A 24821-nucleotide genomic window follows, 5' to 3' on the forward strand; every position below is an offset into this window, starting at 1 on the left:
GAAAGCAGATGATGATGAAGATAGATGGCTAAACTGATAATGATGCCATTTCCAGAGATAGGAAAATTTAGGGGGACATAGTAAGAGCTCTGATTGGACATGTTAAGCAGGATGACTTTTAGGCATTTGATGAAGGTGTCTTAGGAGTAGCTGGATATAAATCTAAAGCTCAGGAAGATGACAGTCAAGAGTCAATAAATTTATGGATGAGTGGTCTATGGGCAAAATTTGATCCAAAGATATGTTTTATTGATCTATATATAATTTTATTTTGTTTGAAAGTGGTCATCAACATTTAAAAATCAAGGGAATTCACATAAATCGGATCTGGTAATAACAGCTCTGCATTCTCACAAGACTCCAGTGACCTGGAGCCAAGTAATGCCTGTGCCTCTCCTATAAGGCTTTTGTCCTTCCATTTGCCACACTCCCCACCTCTCCCTATTGTCTTACACAATGAGTCTGAGCATCAGTTTTCACTGATAAAATTTTTATAGTAGAAAAGTGTTTATATTATACAAAAGTATTTCCATTTACTCATGTCTGAACCACCCAGGGAGAAAATAGTAATCCCGAAGACCGTATTTTATTTGTATCCAGCCTGCATGATTTATGTTGTTCATCTATGTTTCCTGTGAGGCACTTACTGGTATGGAAGGCTGTGATCCCTCACATGGATCAGATTCCACAGCATGCAAGACAATGGGAGTGTAGACACAGGGAAGAAGAGGGCCCCATCACAGAGTTCAAGGCCCTGCCACTTGCAAAAGATGTGAATCTTCCTTTCAGTCCTATCAGGAAGGGGACCAGTGGAAGATGAGAAGAGAATGCCAGAGAAAGCAGACATCAAGAAGGCAAGGGGAAAAATAGCAGAGGAAGAGCAGTATTGCAATTTCCCCAGAATGAATGGAAGAGGATGAGGTCTCTCTCTCTCTCTTACACACACACACACACACACACACACACACCCCACACACACAGTAAATGGTCCCTCAGTGTCTACCTGAGATTACTGAAGGAGAGCCACAGTATGACTTGGTCATGGTTACTAAGATCATTGTAGAGCTTGTGCTATTATAGCTATGAGTACTAATAAAATTTATGACAGTTTTAGAAAAATTAATCTTCTCCTTTCTGACATAATGAAGGAACGTGGTGTTCTGGTTAGTCAACTATCCTAAGGAATAAACAGGGCATTTCACCCACATTGATACATCATATATATACCACAGATGTATTTCCACACTGCAAAGTTATAAAAACGATGACTAGTCTTATGCAGAGGAGGTGGCTGCCTCCATCGTATCCATGTCTTAAAATATTTTCATCACCAGGCTGTCTTAGGCATCAAAAGTCTATTATTCCTTAGACTTAAAGTACCCTAGCCAAAATAAAGTGTAAATATTCTACACTGACATTTCACATACTTTCAATATCATACAACTATCAATTGTCATAGTAACAAAAGTATGTGCAAATGTTCAGTGATTGGATATTTCCAGACGGTAAGATAGCAGGCAATAGATGCCTTTGCATATACTGTTTTGTGAGCATGCGTGCTTTGTGTATTATGTAAGAAGCTAGAAGTGTTCATTTATTAAATGCCTATCAGAAAAAAATAAACTCAAGCAGTAGAAGATAATGGCTCAGATCTGATTCAAAGCCCAGCTGACCTGGCCACCACCCTGTCAAGAGAGAGAATCTGCTTCCCCTCCCCCTGCACCTGTGCAGTCCTTAAGATGGCTTTGACCAGGAGCACACCCTGGGGAGGATTCTGTGTCCCTTCTGGGCACAACCCTGAGCTGGGGTTGACAGCTCCTCTTTCATGGAAGTCAGCCACCACATAAGAAAAGTGAGCACCCTGAGATCACCATGGTGCAAGATGTCAGCGTCTCACTGTGATGCCAGATGGAGACAGGGGAACTAAAGGGCACCCAGAGAGCAGACCTGTGCATGAAGAAGTCATGCTGGAAGTGGATCATCTGGTCCCAGCTGCTCCACCTGATACCAGGAAGGTACCAGAGACACACCTCTCAGCTAAGACCTTCAAAATTCCTGATGCACACAGTTAAGTGAAGTGCTATAAATATGATACCTCATATGCCCTTAATAGGGCTTCTCTGGTGGCTCAGATGGTAAAGAATCTGCCTGCAATGCAGGAGACCCAGGTTCAGTTCTTGGGTCAGGAAGATCCCCTGGAGAATGAAATGGCAATCCACTCCAGTATTCTTGCCTGGGAAATCCCATGGACAGAGGAGCCTGGGGGCTACAGTCCACAGGGTCGCAAAGAGTTGGACGTGACTGAAGTGACTTTGCACGCATGCATGCTCTTAATAAATTGCCATAACCATGGAAGAAAACAATTATTTGCATAGTTTACTACAGTTTATAAAGTATTTAAATTTAATCCTTAAAATTTCTGAGGGAAAACTGACACTTTTGTTTTATCAATGAGACTTTAGAGTCAGAGAAGATAAATCATGGCCCCAAGATATCACAGAGCTGTGCCAGAAATAACACCTGGTCTTCTAATTCTAAGCCAGATGCCTAGCCACAGCTGTTTTCTACAAAAAAATTATTTTCTCTTCAAGGCATTGATTAGACTATGGGACCATCTACACTAGGAGGAAAGAAGTTAATCATCTCTCTTCCCTTTTGCACAGTATCTGATTTTACACTGTAGGGAAAGGATTTCTGAGAATCATCTGTATGATTAATCCATGAAGCCCTGAACTAGCATTTATTTCCATAATAAATAGAAAGTGAATCAAGGACATTTTCTTCTGTGCAATAAAGCACTTTGTGGTATGATTTAAACCAAGTCAAGTTTCTAATTAGGACCAATCATGACTAAATTATAGTAAGATAAAATGGATTTATAAATATATATATTCACATACATATTTATATTCATTTAAAGTTTTCAAGAACAAACTATGCTTTTTCTCATTATGCGTTTATTTAGTTTCAGCTTGATTCTAAAACTTCTTGAAAAATTAGCTTAGTCATCATTTGAGATTCAAAGATCATGTCTGCGCAGTAAGTCGCTTCAGTTGTGTCCAACTCTGTGCAACCCTATTGACTGTAGTTGGCCAGGCTCCTCCATCCACAAGGATTCTCCAGGAAAGAATACTAGAGTGGGTTGCCATGCCCTCCTCCAGGGGATCTTCCAGACCCAGGGATCGAACCCACATCTCTTATGTCTCTCGCATTGGCAGGCAGATTCCTTACCACTGAGCCACCAGGGAAGCATATACATATACATATACATCATACACACACACAGACACACACACACACATTTATGAAATATCTAGGAAGATTTCTAGTTCATGCATTAAAAACTGGATGCCTACTAGCCAAATTCCCCCCCTGAATTATATTTCAAAATAGGACAGGTATTTTTTTTGAATTTTTTGAATTTTTGAATTTTTTTTAAAGGCATCTTTATGTGACTAAAGCAGTAGGTATTACTCCTTTCAAGTATCAAAAAGAAACTTCACATCTCCCTGGCATGAAGTATGATGCAATTAGGGAAAAGAGACAGAGGAAGGAGTGATTAAGCATTAGTGAGTGCTCTAAAAATAATCTCAGTTTGAAAAGATTGCAATACTTTGTTCTAAGGCTACATGAGTTATAGTTATTTGATCGTTGTATTTAACCAAACAAAATTATGTATTTTACAACCTCACTGTATTAAATAGGGCTAATACAACTCATGCCACCCTCTAAATAATTACATTTGACCCAATACTTTAAAAAAATATATTACCTTTTTAACAAAATATTTTCCTTTTCTGGGAGAGCTTTTTTTTTAAATCCACCTCCCTCCTCCCCACTTTCCAGCCCACACACATGCATATCCCAAATGGGAACTGAGATATTTACCATCTCTTGCCTTTGCAATTGCTTCCCTATCCTTTCTTTGGTGTTTTTTCCCCCATTCTTCCAGTTTTTAATATTCTTTAAATCTCAAAACCTCAGATTTGTTTGCTCAGTTGTGAGCCCATTCTCTATAATTCCTACACAGGTATCAGTTCAGTTCAGTCGCTCAGTTGTGTCTGACTCTGTGACCCCATGGACTGCAGCAGGCCAGGCCTCCCTGTCCATCACCAACTCCCAGAGTTTACTCAAACTCATGTCCATTGAGTCAGTGATGCCATCCAACCATCTCATCCTCTGTCATCCCCTTCTGCTCCTGCCTTCAGTCTTTCCCAGCATCAGGGTCTTTTCAAATAAATCAGTTCTTCACATCAGGTGGCCAAAGGTGATCACTGAGGGTGTAGCAGAGGCCTTTAACCTTGGCTGGAAATGAGTCACCTGAGGACCCTTCAACATTTACTGGTGACTGAGGCCCTCCCTAGATAAGTTAAATCAGCAACTCTGGTGGCAAGATCTGACCTTACGTATAGGAAAAAGCTTCCCAGGGCTAGATCTGCTGTAGCATTGTCATTCCATTATTAAGGGAGAAAAAAAAAAGCAAAAATGATTATTGCCAAGGCCACACACCTTGACATTCTAGGCCTCTGGATTCAATACATAAAACCTGGTGATTTGTCCCACAGCTGCTGTTGTGAATGCTCTATAGTCTGGTAGGGATTATCAACTTGAAACAAAACCATGGCACAAAGATAATCCTTTTGAGACTCTTAAGCAATGAAACCCGTATCTAGATTTCAGCTGTCAGTCTGTTTCAAGCTGGTATGAAGATGTCAAAGGTTAAGCAGCCCTGAGGAACAGCTCTCACCTCAAATATAGGTTCAAAAGAATAAGCACAATGAACAGAACTCAAGTGGAAAATGAAGTCTCTCAATCAATAGATCGTACTTTCAGATAAATCATCATCATAGTTGAGTATCATGACATGGCCTGAATGGATTTTGAAGGACAGCCAGACTGCAAATATACAGGTCCTGGAATATGTAAAGAGCTGGGCAAGGGAACCCAGGAGAGAGAGACTGGGGTTTCATTACAGTGATTTCCCTACATTAACAGTTTTTTTTCTAAGCCTATTTTTATATTCTGGAAAGAAAAATCATTAACCATTCTGAAGTAGGACTAACGATCTCTGATTTATCAGGTTATGGACACTTTAAATGTTCAGCTTTTGACCCAATTATAAGTGTCTAAAATGAGTGTCTTAGTTCAGAAAGAAAAGTATAACCTTATATAAAAATGTAGTCAATCAAACTTAAAACACTTAATTTGCCTATTCCAAAATTCTTTTTCTAGCAGGCATAATAATATTTGGTTCCATTAAGAATCAATTGTGAAAAAAACATTTTGCCATAGTTACAAATGGTCTAAATGGCATGGAACAACGGATGCTTCTAATTTTGGTTCAGTAAATGAACCTTCTCAAAGGAAATGATGGCAGTGAATTAAAAGAAATCAAGTAAAATGTCTTTCTTGAATCAAATTAAGCATAATCTTTTGGAGTTTTAATAAATTTGTGATAGCATGAGCAGTTCATATATAGTAAAATGCAATAAGCAGTTTTCTCTCTGTACTTTGCTACAAATTCCTTACTACTTGTATCCTCACTAGGAACAGTGAGCCAGGGATGTGTCTTGATGTACTGGAGAATGTCCTGCTTTAGAAACCAGGACATTTGGATCCTGGTTCTGCTTGTACTCTAATATATTCTATGACTTCCAGTAAATCACAAAACAACTACTCTTTAAATTTCTCCATCTCTTAAAAGGGAGCAATATACCTTATTTCTTCTGAAGACTTTCTCTGAGACTAGTAGACTTCAACAAGATAAAGAACACAAAGCATCTTAAATATGTATAAAACTACGTTATGTTGAGCAACTTTTGGTATATAGTGTGGATATACAGTTTGTGAAAGCAACTTATATGGATACAAAGATGCATTAATTCCTTCATCTGTGAATTATTCACCTCTGAATAGATAGACATGCTTAACCAAAATGTATGGCTATGAAGGGAGGAGGAAGGGAGGATATAAAAGCTTGTCAAGTGGTAGTGTCCAATTTCACAAGAGAAAAATAGATGGAGGAATGATGATGAAGCTCCTCATTGTCCAATGGTAAACTTGGAGGTGGACAGAATCAGAAAGACCCACCCACAACATCAGGCTCCAGCAAAAGTGATTCTGTAGAAAGCATGAGGGTAGCTATTGAAATGGGTCAGTTCTTAGGGTTTTCCCCAAGGACAAGGTTTTCCTTCCTCCCAGTTATTGAGCGAACGTTTTCTTCTTTAATTAGTGTTACTGGAAGGCTTGTAAACAATATTTGATGCAGTCACATAGGCAATTATAACAGATTGTCCTCACTCGGGAAACTAACCACGTTTTTAGACTACACTAGGCTTAGTTTGTGGAGAAGGCAATGGCACCCCACTCCAGTACTCTTGCCTGGAAAATCTCATGGGTGGAGGAGCCTGGTAGGCTGCAGTCCATGGGGTCGCAAAGAGTCTGACACGACTGAAGTGACTTAGCAGCAGCAGCAGCAGCAGCAGCAGGCTTTGTTTGAAAAACACTAAGAAATTAAACTGCTTTAAGAGGAAAAATACATTGTTTACTTAAAAACTATTCATACTTTGTATGAAGTGGCATGTTTAATCCAATTTTTATTAAAGGTTTTCCATCTATGTATTTCTAGCTATCTATTCATGTGTTCTCCTCTTAAAATATATGAGAGGGATATGTGGAAATGTGTTAATCTAACTTTTAATAGTATTTGCTTGCATATATGAAGTGATCTTTTACATTTTTCTTCTGGATTTAATGCACTTTTAAAAACAGCAAGCATGCACTGTTTTTAGAAAATAAAAAATTCGTTTCTTAAAACATTATTCAAATATTTAAATATAGGCATAACAGTTTCAGGGGAAATTCTCAAGAATCTACTAATGTGTGGTAGATTTGTTTGTTTCAATCACAGTGAGAAAAATGTAAAAAGTCAGATCTTATCACTGACAGTGATTTATGCTCTCTGTCATGATCCTCTCCACATTTGTATGCAAATTTATTATCTGTGACAGTGCTGGAAACTTTGAATGAAATATACTCACAAATAAGAACGTGACTGGGTAACAAATTCAACATAGCAGAACAAATTCTGTAACTGCTGCTTTGAAGCTATTTTTTCATTACTTTAGTTGGCATTGAAAAAAATTGGTATTATTATCACACTGCTGCTGCTGGCTGCTTTGTCACTTCAGTCGTGTCCGACTCTTTGGGACCCCATGGACCACAGCCTACCAGGCTCCTCCATCCATGGGATTTTCCAAGCAAGAGTATTGGAGTGGGGTCCCATTGCCTTCTCCAATTATTATCACACTATCCAATTATGAAAACAATGTTTGTTTTGGTTTTTTTCCAATTTCTGCAATTCACTCTGCCTAAAGAGGTTGGAGAAAGACTCTTGAGAGTCCCTTGGACTACAAGGTACTTAAGAGTGGGTATCATGTCTCATTCAACTTTATCTTTCCTCCTAACAGAGAGCTAAGACCCTGTAAAGCATGGAGGGAGATCAATGAACCTCTGAAGAATGAATGGGAGAAGCATGATTCCTGCTTTCTTGCATTTCTACTAGGATAAGAACAGCAAAATGGACTCTACTGACCTCCTATGTGATAGAGAGAGCATGATTTCTGAATCAGACAAACCTGGAATTGAATCTTGATTTTCTCATTTAATAATACTACTGAGTTTCTCTAAGCTCATGTTTCTCAGCCTACCAAGCAGCCAGTAACCTTCTTTTTGTGTAGGACTGTGTGAAGATAAAATGAAATTGAGATGCAAATCCCAAATAGCTCTTGGCACAAAAATTGCCAGATGGAATAATTTTTTTTTCTCTTTGTTAAGCCATTGAAACAAAGAATGACTGACTGAATGATCTGGTTTGCAAAGCTAGATGAATGTGGACAATATAACTAAACTGAGAGTAAACAGGAGGATTCAGGTTTGAAGGTGGGGAGGGGGAGGAAGGGTAGATAGACAGAGAGTCCAGACTGGGATGACTTGAATTTAAAATGTCCATGAGACTTCTGGATGGTCTAGTTCATGAAAGAATTCTTTATTACAGATACAGATTCAAAGATTACTAGACTCTACATGACTAGTGAAGTCTTGGAAGTGATGTGCTCATCCATGGAAAGACTTAACTTTCTTCACTTTTCTGTGTTATTCACTTCTCTGAGAGACTGGTAAATCTATGAAAGCCTTAAGCAACCTTTTAAAATGTGTAGAATTAAATACACAGGGTCACAAAGAAAACCATTTATTAAAACACAACTCCTAAAATGTTGGCAAAAGACATTTGAATGATCATACATCCACCTCTTCACTAAAAAATCAATAACAAGATCCTGTGGAAAACGAAGAACTACTATAATTTAAAAGTAGTGGTGAGTATAAGTGATATATTGGGTATCTATAATAATGGTCATGTGATATAAAATGATTCAATGTCTATTGCAGTCACAAAGATACAGGTACTGTTACTACTACTGTGGGTTTCATCTACATTTAAATTTTAAATGAAAAGTTAATGAATATAATCGTAATTCTTTTTCTTATCCAAGTTCATAGATCCTCCTCTGAGTTCTAACAACAACTTTGAGGTGTGTGAACTTCAAGTTAAGAATACCTACCTGTCTTGCACTGACAGAACCCTGGGGAGAACTGATCCTTAAAGGGGACGCAAAGGAGAAGCAACTGCCAGCTAAAGAATAGAAGGAAAAGGAGTTAAGAGGGGGGGAATAAAATCAAGAGTGATCATCTTGAAGTCAAGGTAGAATACAGTAACTATCAATAGGTGGTGGTCAATGCAATGTAATGCCTGAAGGAGATCAAAACAAGTCTGAGAAACAAACAAGGTTAGTAAATAAAAAGTCATTGGTATTCCAATGTTCCAGCCTCTGTTAGCTATGCTGACACTGAAGAAGAACTCAGTGCCTATATTGAACACAAAATAGAACTTGAGATACTTAATAAAACAATAACCCAGATAATTTTGACCACTACCTTAGATATTGCAGATATTTCAGAATAAACTAAAATTAAAATAATTCAGAAGTTAACAGATGGATATTTACAGAGTATTGTGTTCTATATTAGGTCATACGACCTCTACATTACAGTTGCTTTGTATTTTTAACTAAGTTAATTAAATGTATAATACATGAACATGAAAAAAATAAATCCACCACTGAAAAAGAGGTCAAACATAAGGATTTCTTCTGAGGTAATAAATTCTCCTCACAAAGGCTATGTCAGTTCACCATCTGTGTACTCTTCAAGAAATTTTCTATGCATATAGATGCATATATATTATATATCAATACATATATAAACCTTTTTAATAATAAAAGGCTACATTATAAAAATTTTTCCACCTTTCACTTTTTACTTAGGAATATATCTTAGAGATAAATTGTATACTTTTAAAAAGCTATTGCATAGTAATGTATTAAATGGATAACAAAGAATAATGATTTATTCAACCAATGACCTACAGGAAGTTGTCAGTTTCAATGTTTTGTTATTGTTAAAAAAAAAGAAAGCAATGATATATATGCATGAAACATACCTGAAAAATCTATCTCTGGGTTAAATTTTGAACAGTAAAATTTCTAGTTAAAAGTTAGATGTGAATTTTGAATTTTTATGCATAGAAAATACCACTCCTTTCTTGTGGTCCTACCAAGCTACACTCCCCGACACTTCTACAGTGTATGAAAAATTCTGCCTTCCCAAGCCCTTATCTCTCTGTCTACTATCAAAATGTGATTTTGCAAAAATAAAAAAAAAGAAAGAAAATGTTATTTTGCCAAAGTAATAGGATAAAAATATGTCATTGTTGTAACTGCCTTTATTTAATTGTGATTGGGATTGAGCATCTTTTCAGTAGTTCAGAATACTATCTAGATGGCTAGATTTCCCATATCTAGATGGCTGAAATAATCCCAATGAATGCAGTTGATCTAATTATTTAGGCTATTTCCACAACAGGTTCAGACACACAATCCTATTAAGGCTGCTTCAACAGAGTGTTCAAGACACATAAAATGATAAGATGAAGTCAATCTTGAGTTCCTTCTTTCTCTCACACCCTGCCTTTTTTCCATCAACAGATCCTTAATCCAGCATCTGAACCCTTCTCATCACCTTCATAGCTATACTTTAGTCCCATAATCAACTCCTCGCTGGGTTATTATAATCCTATTAATAGATCCCACCTACTCCATCTTTTCAAATCTGCATTCTGTTCTCAACACTTATGAGAGGGATTCTGCTAAAATGTAAACCACATAAAATCAACTCAAGTAAAACTCTTGAGAGTCCCTTGGACTGCAAGGAGATCCAACCAGTCCATTCTGAAGGAGATCAGCCCTGGGATTTCTTTGGAGGGAATGATGCTGAAGCTGAAACTCCAGTACTTTGGCCACCTCATGGGAAGAGTTGACTCATTGGAAAAGACTCTGATGCTGGGAAGGATTGGGGGCAGGAGGAGAAGGGGACGACAGAGGATGAGATGGCTGGATGGCATCATGGACTCGATGGACGTGAATCTGAGTGAACTCCGGGAGTTGGTGATGGACAGGGCGGCCTGGCGTGCTGTGATTCATGGGGTCTCAAAGAGTCAGACACAACTGAGCGACTAAACTGAACTGAACTGAAAAGCAACAGTTCTTATCATGCCCTAAAACCCCTCCATGAGCAGGGCCTCTGAAGGCCATGGGCCTTCATCTGTTGCTATGTCTGCTGTTTTTCTGCTAAGGTTAGGCCCAGCCACACTGACCTTCTGGCTGTGCAGTAAACATGTGCATTAGGCTCAGAAATTTAACACTTCTCAAGTTTCTTTTCTCAAAGAACTAGAAAAATAAAAGAAAAATAAATAGAAGAGACTGAGAGAGGAGACTTCTCTGGTAGCTCAGATGGTAAAGCATCTGCCTACAATGCGGGAGACCCGGGTTCAATCACTGGGTTGGGAAGATCTCCTGGAGAAAGAAATGGCAACCCACTCCAATATTCTTGCCTGGAAAGTCACATAGACAGAACAGCCTGGTAGGCTACAGTCCATGGGGTCGCAAAGAGTCGGACCCGACTGAATGTCTTCACTTAGCACTTAGCACTTAGAGAGAGGAGAACGTTATCATTAGTGGTGGGGGTTTCCTTTAGAAGTCTGATTTTGCAATCAGAAGTTTAGGATACCTAATCATTCATGCTAGTTGCTAAGTCACTTCAGTCGTGTCCGACTCTGTGTGACCCCATAGATGGCAGCCTACCAGGCTCCCCCATCCCTGGGACTCTCTAGGCAAGAACACTGGAGTGGGTTGCCATTTCCTTCTCCAATGCATGAAAGTGAAAAGTGAAAGTGAAGTCGCTCAGTCATGTCCAACCCTCAGTGACCCCATGGACTGCAGCCCACCAGGCTGCTCCATCCGTGGGATTTTCCAGGCGAGAGTACTGGGGTGGGCTGCCATTGCTATGATAGATGTGGAAATCTCATCCTGATTTTATAAAATATGGTTCCAAGAATAAGTAAATTATAGTTATGTCATTTCTAAAGATGGTATAGATTTCATTAACAAGTATAGCCATGTCACATGCTTCTCAGATCCAGTTTGTGAAACTCTGATAAGAGAAGCATGTATAGTTCTGAGAAGGAGGTATTAAGAAAGGACACTCTGATAGATATTATATAGAGACAGCCTGTTAGATGTGTCCCAAAGATTGTCAAGAGAACCGTAAACAATTAAAATGGTTTTCTTTCATGACCCACTGAGCTGCCCAAGGGCAGAACACTCTGAACATCCTCTCTGTTGGCTGCCGGCCAATCTAAAAGGAAAAAATTACTTTTACCAAAATCATCTGTATTTGTTTTCTTCTCACTCTCATCTTTGATGTAAATCATTCTGCTCTTTTTCCTTTGATGGATAAGAACAATCTATTGATTGTTATACTTTATATACAGGTGAAAACATTTCCAAAACTTAACTATATGCCTGAATTACTCTGTGGAAGTATTTATAATAACAAAAACTTTAATCTCCAGAGGGAAAACTTGGATTTAATTTTCAAAAGACTTCTTTATATGTACTTGTCCATTTAATTTTTTGTCTCAACAATATTCAAAACCACTTTGAAAGGCTAACAGGGCACAGAGCTCTGCGGGTCACTGTGATATATCATGTTTCCCAGTTTGGTCTGTTACAGGAGTTTGTAGTCCAGTGGGAAACAGATTAAACTAAAATCTTTGTCTAGTTTTATTGAAGTTCAATTTCTGCCCCCATTAAGGGGAAACTCTCGCTGTCCCTTTTCCACTACTGTCCCGTTTTGAACTGTTTGTGGGGTAAGAGAGTAGACAAACAGAGATGATATGATATATGTTCTTAAACTTTGTTTCTGCAAGATGGAAGACCTGAAATTAATAGAACTGTTTCTTCATGAGAGACTTAGTAAGGTTTTCAACGATGGACCAAAGGATTACAGGCACACATGAGGCAACGGTAGGAAGATGTACAGCTACAGCTGGGGGGTAAAGTGAGCCCACTCACTTTTGTGATGGCAAATGTGAACAGCTAGTCCTGTAGTAGGCATTTCTGATGTGGAGCTACTGTATTATATGCCTAGGATTGTGAGGGTTTAAACTTTCAATGTGCTTGAGGTCCGAGGTTGAAGAGTTCAAAGGTTGAACTTCCAGAAGAACTTTTACCTTTCACGGATAATAGAAGACTTGAAGTAAAAAATGAATAGACAAAAAACACTGGGATAGTTAGCCAGCACAATGTCATTGCCAATGTAAAATTTCTGGATAATTTTTAAATGACTGGGGAATATAAGTACCAGTAGAAGCTGGGGAAAATAGTGAAAAAGAAGGGAGAGGGAAAAGAGGGACAGAGGAGGTGAATGAGGAGGAGACAGATACCTTGGTAATTGTTAGCAAAGGTGGCTGGCTGGGTGAAATGAAACAGAAAAGCACAGAAGAGAGAAAATATACTCATCACATTATTATTAAATTTGCTTTTAGTACCAACATATCTGGAAGCACTAAATCATGATATAACAACTAAGTAGGCTAATGTTCATATTGCCCATTAAAATACATAAAAGTTTGTAAAAATGTAACTGTGTTATAATAATTCTAAAACTATATGCTCAGGAAATTGATTAAGTCTCTTGGGACAACTAAATTCAAATTTTCTTTGGTGTGCTTTAAACCTGGACGAAGTAAGTTGTACAACCATCTACTTAAAATAAGAAATTAATCATAGGTGGAAGGGAGGTTGAAGAGGGATGGGACAAATGTATACCTATGATTGATTCATGGTGATGTATGGCAGAAGTTAACACAACATTGTAAAGCAATTATCCTCCAAATAAAAACTAAAAAATAATAAAAAAGAAATTATTCATAAATGATATGTAAATCATGTCAATTTCCTTAACATTCAACAGATAGATTACAAAATATTTCCTCACTTTCATTTTCAATGCTCCGTTCAGTTCAGTCCGGTTCAGTCTCTCAGTCGTGTCTGACGCTTTGCGACCCCATGAATGCAGCATGCCAGGCCTCCCTGTCCATCACCAACTCCCGGAGTTTACCAAAACTCATGTCCATAGACTTGGTGATGCCATCCAGCCATCTCATCCTCTGTTGTCCTCTTCTCCTCCTGCCCCCAGTCTCTCCCAGCATCAGAGTCTTTTCCAATGAGTTAACTCTTCGCATGAGGTGGCCAAAGTTCTGGAGTTTCAGCTTTAGCATCAGTCCTTCCAATGAACACCCAGGACTAATCTCCTTTAGGATGGACTGGTTGGATCTCCTTGCAGTCCAAGGGACTCTCAAGAGTCTTCTCCAACACCACAGTTCAAAAGCATCAATTCTTCAGTGCTCAGCTTTCTTCACAGTCCAACTCTCACTTCTTTACATGACCACTGGAAAAACCATAGCCTTAACTAGACTGACCTTTGTTGGCAAAGTAATTTCTCTGCTTTTGAATATGCTATCTAGGTTGATCATAACTTTCCTTCTAAGGAGTAAGCATCTTTTAATTTCATGGCCACAATCACCATCTGCAGTGATTTTGGAGCCCCAAAAATAAAGTCTGACACTGTTTCTACTGTTTCCCCATCTAGTTCCCATGAAGTGATGGGACCGGATGCCATGATCTTAATTGTCTGAATGTTGAGCTTTAAGCAAACTTTTTCACTCTCCTCTTTCACTTTCATCAAGAGGCTTTTTAGTTCCTCTTCACTTTCTGCCATAAGGGTGGTGTCGTCTGCATATCTGAAGTTATTGATATTTCTCCTGGCAATCTTGATTCCAGCTTGTGCTTCTTCCAGCCCAGCCTTTCTCATGATGGACTCTGCATATAAGTTAAATAAGCAGGGTGACAGTATACAGCCTTGACGTACTCCTTTTTCTATCTGGAACCAGTCTGTTCTATGTTCAATTCTAACTGTTGCTTCCTGACCTGCAGATAGGTTTCTCAAAAGGCAGGTCAGGTGGTCTGGTATTCCCATCTCTTTCAGAATTTTGACTGTGATCCACATAGTCAAAGGCTTTGGCATAGTCAATAAAGCAGAAATAGATGTTTTTTTGGAACTCTCTTGCTTTTTGATGATCCAGCAGATGTTGGCAATTTGATCTCTGGTTCCTCTGCCTTTTCTAAAACCAGCTTGAACATATGGAAGTTCACGGTTCACATATTGCTAAAGCCTGGCTTGGAGAATTTTGAGCATTACTTTACTAACATGTGAGATGAGTGCAATTGTGCGGTAGTTTGAGCATTCTTTGGCATTGCCTTTCTTTGGGATTGGAATGAAAACTGACCTTTTCCAGTCCTGTGGCCACTGCTGAGTTTTCCAGATTTGCTGGCATATTGAGTGCAGCACTTTCACAGCATCATCTTTAGGACTTGGAATAGCTCAACTGGAATTCCATCACCTCTACTAGCTTTGTTCCTCATGATGCTTTCTAAGGCCCACTTGACTTCACATTCCAAGATGTCTGGCTCTAGGTGAGTGATCGCACCATTGTGATTATCTGGGTTGTGAAGATCTTTTTTGTACAGTTCTTCTGTGTATTCTTGCCACCTCTTCTTAATATCTTCTGCTTCTGTTAGATCCAGACGATTTCCTTCCTTTATCGAGCCCATCTTTGCATGAAATGTTCCCTTGGTATCTCTAATTTTCTTGAAGAGATCTCTAGTCTTTCCCATTCTGTTGTTTTCCTCTATTTCTTTGCACTGATCTCTGAGGAAGTCTTTCTTATCTCTGCTTGCTATTCTTTGGAACTCTGCATTCAGATGCTTATATCTTTCCGTTTCTCCTTTGCTTTTTGCTTCTCTTCTTTTCACAGCTATTTGTAAGTGTCACTAGTAGATAAATATTATTCTCTTTATTTTTTCCCATGAGTAAGCCTCAGAATTTTTATAAAAAGTTTTGAAATCTATATTAATCTCCCATTGCCGACTGTTCTAGATGGGAAATGTTCTAGACTGTTCTAGGCAAATAAAGAAAAAAAGAGATGGGATTTCAAGTACTTTCAAAAGTTTCTTCAACTCTGTTTAACAAATGTATTCTTTTCTTTTGTTTCTATAACAAGTTTTTCTAATAAATGGCATATTCCCAAAGCAATTAATTTGAAGTGAATTATTCAGTGATGAGTTTGGAAATGTCCCATTTACTGCCCATTCATATTTCAGTCATCATACAGTCCTAAATGTTGTTGCAATGTAAGTATCACTAAGACACTTGAATTAGGATACGTATGTGTCATCCTTATAATTAAAAATCCTAGTGAATACCAGAGAGCTATTTTCTGTATAACACAGAAATAATCTATCCCCTGATTATTTTGATTTATGAATGATTTAGCCAAGGAAACATTAAAAAGAAACAAATACATACTGACAAAACAATTTAGGTCTTACAGAGTATTATGTGATTTCAACAACATAAGCTAAGAAAATATAAGATATCCACAGCTGAAAGTTAAGAAAGATTTACATAACCATGTATTTCAGTAATTCTTTGTAATGTAGTAGACTGCTTTGCAAGTGTTAATGAGGGAACTAAATTAAGTCTTGGAGGAAAATCCACAGTGACTAGAATAAATGAAGATGAGGGTGTAAAATTCGTGGCCAAAAGACAAAACATGAAAGGTTTATTAGGAAGAACAAAAGGAAATTAAAAGAGGAATTGAGTTTGATATAAGGATGCAGGGACAGTTTTGAGATATAAAATAAGCTTAGATTGGCATATTCTATAATAAAACTGATAGGTAAAACTGATAAATATATGTGAAAATTATAATAGACTTCCCTTTGCCTTCCCAATTTTCATTTTAAGAGAATCAAGACCAAATAATATAATATTTTAACTTCCCTTCCTTCCTTCCTTTATAGCATCTTTTGAAATCTTCTCATACATTTTATGATATGTTCAGAATTTAATCATCAGTTTCTGAAATTCTCCCTACTTAGTCACTGTAGTTGTAACCAACAAATGATAAAACTGCCATTTACCCAGCTAGCACTGAAAAGACTGCTTTATCACTTTTTCTATGTATGATTCAATGTTAAATTTAAGTTTAAATTATAAACTATACACTAAAAACAAACTACCAGAAAGATAAATAAAGAAAATAATTCTATTTACCGTCACATCAAAAAGAATAAAATTCTTAGGAATAAACACCCAAGGAAGCAAAAGACCCATACTTTGAAAACTGTAAGACATTGATGAAAGAAACTGAAGATGACACAAACATATGGAAGGATATAGCATGCTCTTGGATTGGAAGAATCAATATTGTTAGAATGACCACACTACCCATGGCAATCTACAGATTCAATCCCTGTCAAATATTAATGGCATTTTTCACAGAACTAGAACAAAAAAATCTATAAATTTTTATGGAAACACAAAAGACCCCAAATAGCCAAAATAATCTTGAGAAAGAAGAACAGAACCGGTGGAATCATGCTCCCTGGCTTCAGACTGTACTACAAAACTACAGTAATTAAAACAGTATGGTGCTGGCACAAAAACAGACACACAGATAAACAGAACAGAATAGAGAGCCCAGAAATAAAACCATGCACTATGATCAATTAATATATGACAAAAGAAGCAGGAATATATCACAGAGAAAAGAAAATCACTTCAATTAGTGGTGCTGAGAAAACTGGATAGGTACATGTAAAACAATAAAATTAGAACATTGTCTAATACCATACACAAAAATAAACTCAAAATGGATTAAAGTCCTAAATGTAAGACCAAATACTATAAAAGTGCTTGAAGGAAACATAAACAAAACCCTCTTTGACATGAATTGCAGTAATATTTTTTAGATCCATCTCCTAAAGAAAAGAAAATAAAGCAAAAATAAACAAATGTGACTTAGTTCAAAGGCTACCTTAAAAACTTTTATACTGCAAAGGAAACCATTAACAAAATGAAATGAAAACTTACCAGTTGGGAGAAAATATTTGCAAATTATATGACTCATAAGGGATTAACATCTAACATATACAATGTGCACAATTCAACATCCAAAAAAATTTTTTAAATAGACAGAATAACTGAATAGACATTTTACAAAGAGAAATTTTCATATGGAAGCATGTGAAAAGATGCTCAATATAGCTATTCATCAAGGGAATGCAAATCAAAACCGTAATGAGATATCACCTCATACCTGTGAGACTGGCTAATATATATATAAAAAGATAGTTGTCAAGGATATAGCAAAAATGGAATCCTTGCACACTGTTGATGGGGATGTAAATTGGTACAGTCACTGTGGAGTTTCCTTAAAAAAACAATATGGAGTTTCCTTAAAAAACAAACAAAAAAGTCTAAAAATAGAATTACCATATGATCCATCAATTCTACTTCTGGGTATGTATCCAGAAAAAAAAAAAAAGCCACTAGTTAAAAAAGATAAATACCCCACAGTGTATGTAGAATTATTTACAATTGCCAAGGCATCGAGATATGTAAATCATCCAAGTGCCCATCAACAGATGAATGGATAAAGAAAATGTACACACATATACACACAAAAACATATACATGGGCTCCCAAAGTGGCTCAGTGGTAAAGAACCCACTTGCCAAGCAGGAGTTGTGGGTTCAATTCCTAGATCAGGAAGCTCCTCTGAAGGAGAAGGTAGCAACCCACTCCTGTATTCTTGCCTGGGAAATCCCATGCACACAGGAGCCTGGCAGACTACAGTCCATGGGGTTGTAGAGTTGGACATGACTTAATGACTCAGCATCATACGAACAATGAAATACTACTCAGCCATTAAAGAGATGAAACGTTATCTGCAGCAACATGGATAGACTTGGAGGGCATTAATGCTAAGTGAAATAAGTCAGATAGGGATGGAAAAACACTCTATAGTATTACTTATATGGAATCTAAAAGATACAAGAGACTAGCAAATGTAACAAAAAAGAACCAGAGTCACAAAGAATAAACTAGTGGTTACCAGTGGTATGGGGGCAGTATAGGAGTTGGGGACTGGAAAGTACAAATTGGATGTAAGATAGGCTCAAGGGTGGGTTGCACAACATGCAGAATATAGCCAATATTTTTTAATAACTAAATGTAAAGTAATCTTTTACAATTGTATAAAAAATAAAGAGATATACTACGAAAGACTGCTCAATCAGTTTTCTATGTCTGATTGAATGTTAAATTTAAGCATTAAATTCTAAATTTTATCTTAGCACATTAGAGACAATTCAATTGGCTAAGGAAAAACTGATTAAAAAATAAGTGCAAAACAACAAGAACATTATAGGATATTTGAGAAATGAGGAAATTTTAACAACTCACTCAAATCTACCTATAGTTAATAACTCAATAAAATTATTCTGACTGCCTTTTAAAAAAAATCATTGACTTTTTACATTAATTTAAAAGGTTTTTTTTATGTAAAATACATCAGTATGTACTGACCAGTCATTGTTCAAATGATAAAACATAAGTCTTATGTTACTACAAGCAGTTTTAGAAATACAGCAATAGGTGCTGTCTAAACTTGATTGCAAAAACAAACCAACTAAAGAACAGTCCACAAGAGGGAGCAGACAGCAAAGCGTGTAGTTGAGGAAACCACGAAGTAATCTTATTGTGAGGACAGAAGTAGAAGGTGGGTCAGCCAGTAGGAAAAAGAGTGTGCCTTCTACCCAATGGATGGTAAAGCAGGTCATCTAAAAACATGAAAATGACACCCAATATATGTGTTCTTGAAAAATTTGTGCATGTTATATATTCCTATTTTCCAGGATAATATTCTGGAGATTTTTAAAGATCTCTCCAAGAGTAGAAAATAGTATGAATAAATCATCAAGCTTCAAAACACCATTTTTTGACTATATAAATGAACTATATATGTGAAAAGAACTTTTGAGTTTGTGTATGAAGTCTTTTAAGTTCCTGAAAATAATCACAAATTTTAAAGAAACTTGTCGGCTTGATCTCAGCTCAAAAGTAGAGGCTGGCTGAAGGACTTAGCAATGAGACTATCGACTGACCACAGTCTTTGCAACTGGCCAATGAGTCCTTTCTTGAAGAAGATCCGCGTGGCACATCTTTAAATCTGCCACCATCCTCCCTACGTGTCACATGAGTCCACTTACCCATATACCTTTAGGGAGCCCTCATCCAGAATTTGAGTGTCCCTGCTTTAATGAGGGGACATTTAGAAGGAGGATGTTAATGTGGATAAAATATAGTCCTTTTCACAGCTATATCTCTCGGGTCTTCCCAGAAATGTAATCTTCTGCTAGAACATCAGGCTTTACCCAGAATATCTACTCTTTCATGCCCATTTCCCTGAGCCTTTTAATTTATTTCTCAACTGTCTGCCAAAGGATTTCTGGCATTTCACATTTGTGTCCAGCAAAGTCATCACTTTCTACAGGTTTCTAGTACCATCCCCACAGTAAATTTTAGGATTATTTATGTGGTATTAAATCCTGTATATCAAAAGAAGTTACAAGTCAATAAAGGCTTTTTATCTAGTATTATGGGTTGGGTAGATCTGCTGGAGAAGGAAATAGCAACTCACTCCAGTATTCTTACCTGGGAAATCCCAGAGGCAGAGGAGCCTGGCGGGCTACAGTCCACGGGGTCACAAAGAGGGAAACACGACTTAGTGACTAAACAACAACAAATTCAGTCTTATATGACCCTCTTGATCAAGCACCCTTAAAATCGAGTCCTACCTGTACTACCCCAATTCCTGCCAATATCCAGCAGATAATTGCTATAGCTCTTGTGACATAAAGTCTTTCTCCTTTAAGATATGTGACGCGACTAAGATAAGCTGTTACTTCTCCCTTGCTAATGGCTTGAAAACAGGAGAGAAAGTAAGGGCAGATCCTCATGATGGCCCCCTGTTGCCCTGGTTGGGAGAGGTTTTGCAGTGTCTTCTCTTGCAGGGAGACCATAAGCTCTTAACAGAGAGAACTGGCCACCTATGTGCACTCTGAGGCTTCAGATAAATCTGAGGAGTGGAATGTTCAGATTTGCTCACCAAGATCCCATGTGTCATGTCCCAGGTTCTCCCACCTGCTCAGCTGAATATTAAAAATGTCATTGAAATTTTAAAACTCTATTAAATCCTTTAGTTTATTATTTTCTTCTCTCTTCTTGCAGGAGATAAAACCCTCTGGCTTTCACACTTAGTTTTCAAGTATTTGTTAAAACTTTTAGGCTTTCAACATCTTTCAGTTAGGATATGAATGGAATTTAATTTGTCAACAGATTCTATTGACCTTGTATGCATAGTTTTCTCTGCATTTGCTATCAGTGACAAGGTGAAATTTTAGTAACCAGACTGCCAACTTGAGCTAAGCAATATCCAGGCCCCACAGTCCTCTTCATACGTGGTTATCATTTCCAGCTAGGCCGGAAATGATTCCATTCTGAAACTTCAGTTCTGGCATCATCAAGTCCTCTGAGAATCAGATACCCATATGGAGTTAGGAGTACAAAAGTTACACTTGGGAGACATATCTGGGAAAGGAAATTGGAAAAAGCCAGATTGGAAAGGGATAGTCATCAAACCACGGTGTATGTCAGTCTGCAAAACCTGTAATGAATTTGAGAAGTCCCACTCTGAGCAGAGATGCCTGTGTCCTGACTCAGTCATTGGCTGGGGCCTTTCTGTGCAAAGCATGTCCTCAGTTGCAAAGCTGAAGTGGACTTGATGGAGTTTAAGCTACAGGTTTCCAGAGTCCTTGCTTGAAGGGGGATCTTGAGGCACTTCCATGTCCACTATAGGTTGCTCAATTGTGTCCAACTCTTTGCTACCCCATGGAACATAGCCCACCAAACTGCCCATGGAATTCTCCAGGCAAGAATACTGGATCCCGACCCAGGGATCAAACTTGGGTCTCCTGCATTGCAGGCAGATTCTTTACCATCTGAGCCACCAGGTAGCTCAATAACCAACTATTTGAATGAAGGAAGGAACAAATAAAATAAATATTCTGGCAGCAGTGATTTCACTAGTAAAGCAGGATGTCCTGGGTAAGTCCATGACATACAAAACCAATTCAGGTTTATCTTCCAGGTCATGATATGAAGACTTTGAACAATGATCTGTTACAGATCTCCCAATGTTAATTTGTGGAACCTGGGTTGTACTGTGAATCAGAAACCAGTTTCAGAGTGATCCATTAAGGACAAACACACCGTTGAATTTGTCAGACACGAATAACCCATTTGTAATTCAATATTACAAATGCTTTTTCCAGCTGCACTTTATTCAAAATACCAGCCTTTGCACAAATGCCATTGTCTTCTGTGGGGAGCATTTATTATGTTATATGTATATAAACCAAATTCACTTCAATTCTTCACAAAGTAATAGGACACTATAACAGGGGATATAAATAAACATAATAAATTCATCCAGATGGGATGAACCAGAAACATGTAAGAAGAACAGTTTTAAAGTAGAGCTGACAGTGAGAAGACTAGTGAGAGTTTGTTAAGATATTAAAACTGGGATTGGTGGAGAAAGATTGATAACTATTATTCAGAGTGTACAAAAACCATTTTCAGATACTAAACCCAGAAACAGAATGTCACGGATTGGGGAAAAAATATTTAGAAAAACACATCAATTAGGTATTAGAGGATATTAATTAGGTATTAATTAGAGATTTAGAGAAACAAGAAGGAGTTTCTGATTGAAATCTTATACTGCATTTGCTAAGGCAGGTCTACTCAATGGCATCCCTCTCCACTACTCTTACCTGGAAAATCCCATGGACGGAGGAGCCTGGTAGGCTGCAGTCCATGGGGTCGCACGACTGAGCGACTTCACTTTCACTTTTCACTTTCATGCATTGGAGAAGGAAATGGCAACCCACTCCAGTAATCTTGTTTGGAGAATCCCAGGGACAGAGGAGCCTAGTGGGCTGCCGTCTATGGGGTCGCACAGAGTCGGACAAACTGAAGCGACTTAGCAGCAGTAGCACTGCAAAGTAATGAAGACCATGCAATTATTTAAAGGAGAGACAAGCACATTTTTGGAATGCTTTTCCTTTTCTTTTCCCAGGGGCATGGATCTGAGGGAAGGACAATGGAAAGACTGAGAAATCATGTTCTTAACTAAATAACTGGAAAGCTCTTTATAGAATCAGCCACAAGAAGAAAGCATGTTTGTGTTTATCTATGCATATACTTCAGGAAAGGCAAAATAATTTGCACAGAAATTTGGAGCTACACACTTCATAGAAAGCTACTATTAGCAGATTTTGAAAATCTGATATTGCAAATATCTGAAACCTCTCTTCAGTTCCCATGTTGTAATTTTATGCTCTCCAAGCAATCTTCTGATTATAGCTTTTGTCCACAGTGAAAGAATGCATAGAGGAGCTTAGTCTCTATACACCAGCCTTTACAATTTTTAATGTAAACCAATGATTTTATCATAGACACGCTGGTGTCAGTGAGTTTAACTGAATTCTACCTGTGAGAGATTTATGAAGTACCATTTGGTTTACAAAATATTGGGTTTCTGTAGCTATGTGGTTGAAGGCTGGCCTACGAAGTGAACTGATTTCACTAACATAAGAGCCAGTTTACAGGGACCTGTCTAATAGGCTTCCACGGTAGCTTAGACAGTAAAGAATCCACCTGCAATACAAGAGACCCAGGTGCGATCCCTGGGTCAGGAAGATTCCCTGGATAAGGGAATGGCTACCCAGTCCAGTATTCTTCCCTGGGAAATCCCACGGACAGAGGAGCCTGGCAGACCACAGTCCATGGGGCGGCAGAGTCAGACATGACTGAGCGACTAACACTTTTCAATAGGCACATGATCCCAGATCCCTTATTTACTGTGAGACATCTTTGAAGTTTTCAACTAACTATGAGTATAAATAATTATTAGAATCTTTTAGAACTTAAGCTCTATGAGTGCGAGCAATTTTGCTTTATTCACTGATGTATCCCACGTGCCTAGAACAATGCCAAGCATAGAGTAAGCACTCAATTAATACCTGTTGTTAACAACTCACTCTCATTAAATAACATTGTTTCTATGTATACTTTTAGTGTAAGTTTTAGGTAAATTTAGATTTCTATAAGTAATTGGGGATTATGGATTTATTAATATTTCATGAAATACAGAGCAAAATACCACTCCCTATTCTAAAATTTATTACAATAAGCAACATATTAGGTTGGCCAAAAAATTCATTCAGGTTTCTCCATAACCTTTTGGCCAACCCAATATACAGTCAGCTCTTAAAATAACAGTTAATATATTAACTTATCTAAAATTATCTAGTTTACTCTAAACTATTTATTTTCTTCATTTGTATTTTTGTCCATATTAGAATTTGTTAAGGGTGATGAATTATTTCCATATTTGATAGACTGCTTTCTCTAGAGAGGAATTTACCAGGTGTTGAGAGACTTCATGGGTGAAATTGTAAATTTCAATATAAATGGAAAAGTTACTACAAACCAATTCTTGTCCTAAGAGTGAGTGCAGACAAGGGTTTGGCGCTTATAAAAGCTGGAAAAGTTGGCTTCCAATTTTCTGTTTTTCTTGTAGCGACAAACTACTTCTGAATTCTAATGATTTCAGGTATTCTACTGTAACATACTTGAAATCAAGTAAAAGAATGTTTACACTCGCCACATTGTAAATGGATTCTTAGAGTTTCTTTAAGTATGTTGTTTTTCTAAATATTTAAAGATGATGGAACCATCTTTCAAAGTGAGGTACTCTCAAAGAAATGACTAGTGTACGAGTCAAAAAGTGGTGGAGGGCATAAACCTGAGCACAGTGCTGGGGTGTCATGGTAGTTGCTTTTGGTTGCCAGGCATGGTTCTCACCTATCTTTCTTCTAGTCATGACTCTGACCTTGGTGACAGGTGAGCCCAGCATACTTCACAGTAATGTCTAGGCACACAACCCAGCAGGACCAATCAGTATCCTTCTCTAGAATTTTATATAAATGTGTGTGTATGTCAGTTGCTCAGTCGTGTCTGATTTTTGTGATCCCAAGGACTGTAACCCGCTGGCCTCTTCTGTCCATGGAATTCTCGAGGCAAGAATACTGGAGTGGGTAACCACTCCCCTCTCAGAGGATCTTCCTGACCCAGGGACTGAACCTGGGTCTCTCACATTGCAGGCAGATTCTTTACTGTCTGAGCCAACAGGGAAGCCCCTTCTATAGGAACAGTGGGGAGTTATTCCTACTCTAGAAGTTGATCTACATGAAATAAACTTGGAATTTGGGGCAGCATTTTCCCAAACCATGAAACAAAAGTTTATCAACAGAAGGAAGAAACAC

Source organism: Oryx dammah, unplaced genomic scaffold (assembly GCF_014754425.2).
Source record: "Oryx dammah isolate SB20612 unplaced genomic scaffold, SCBI_Odam_1.1 HiC_scaffold_18, whole genome shotgun sequence".
Lineage (NCBI taxonomy): Eukaryota > Metazoa > Chordata > Mammalia > Artiodactyla > Bovidae > Oryx > Oryx dammah.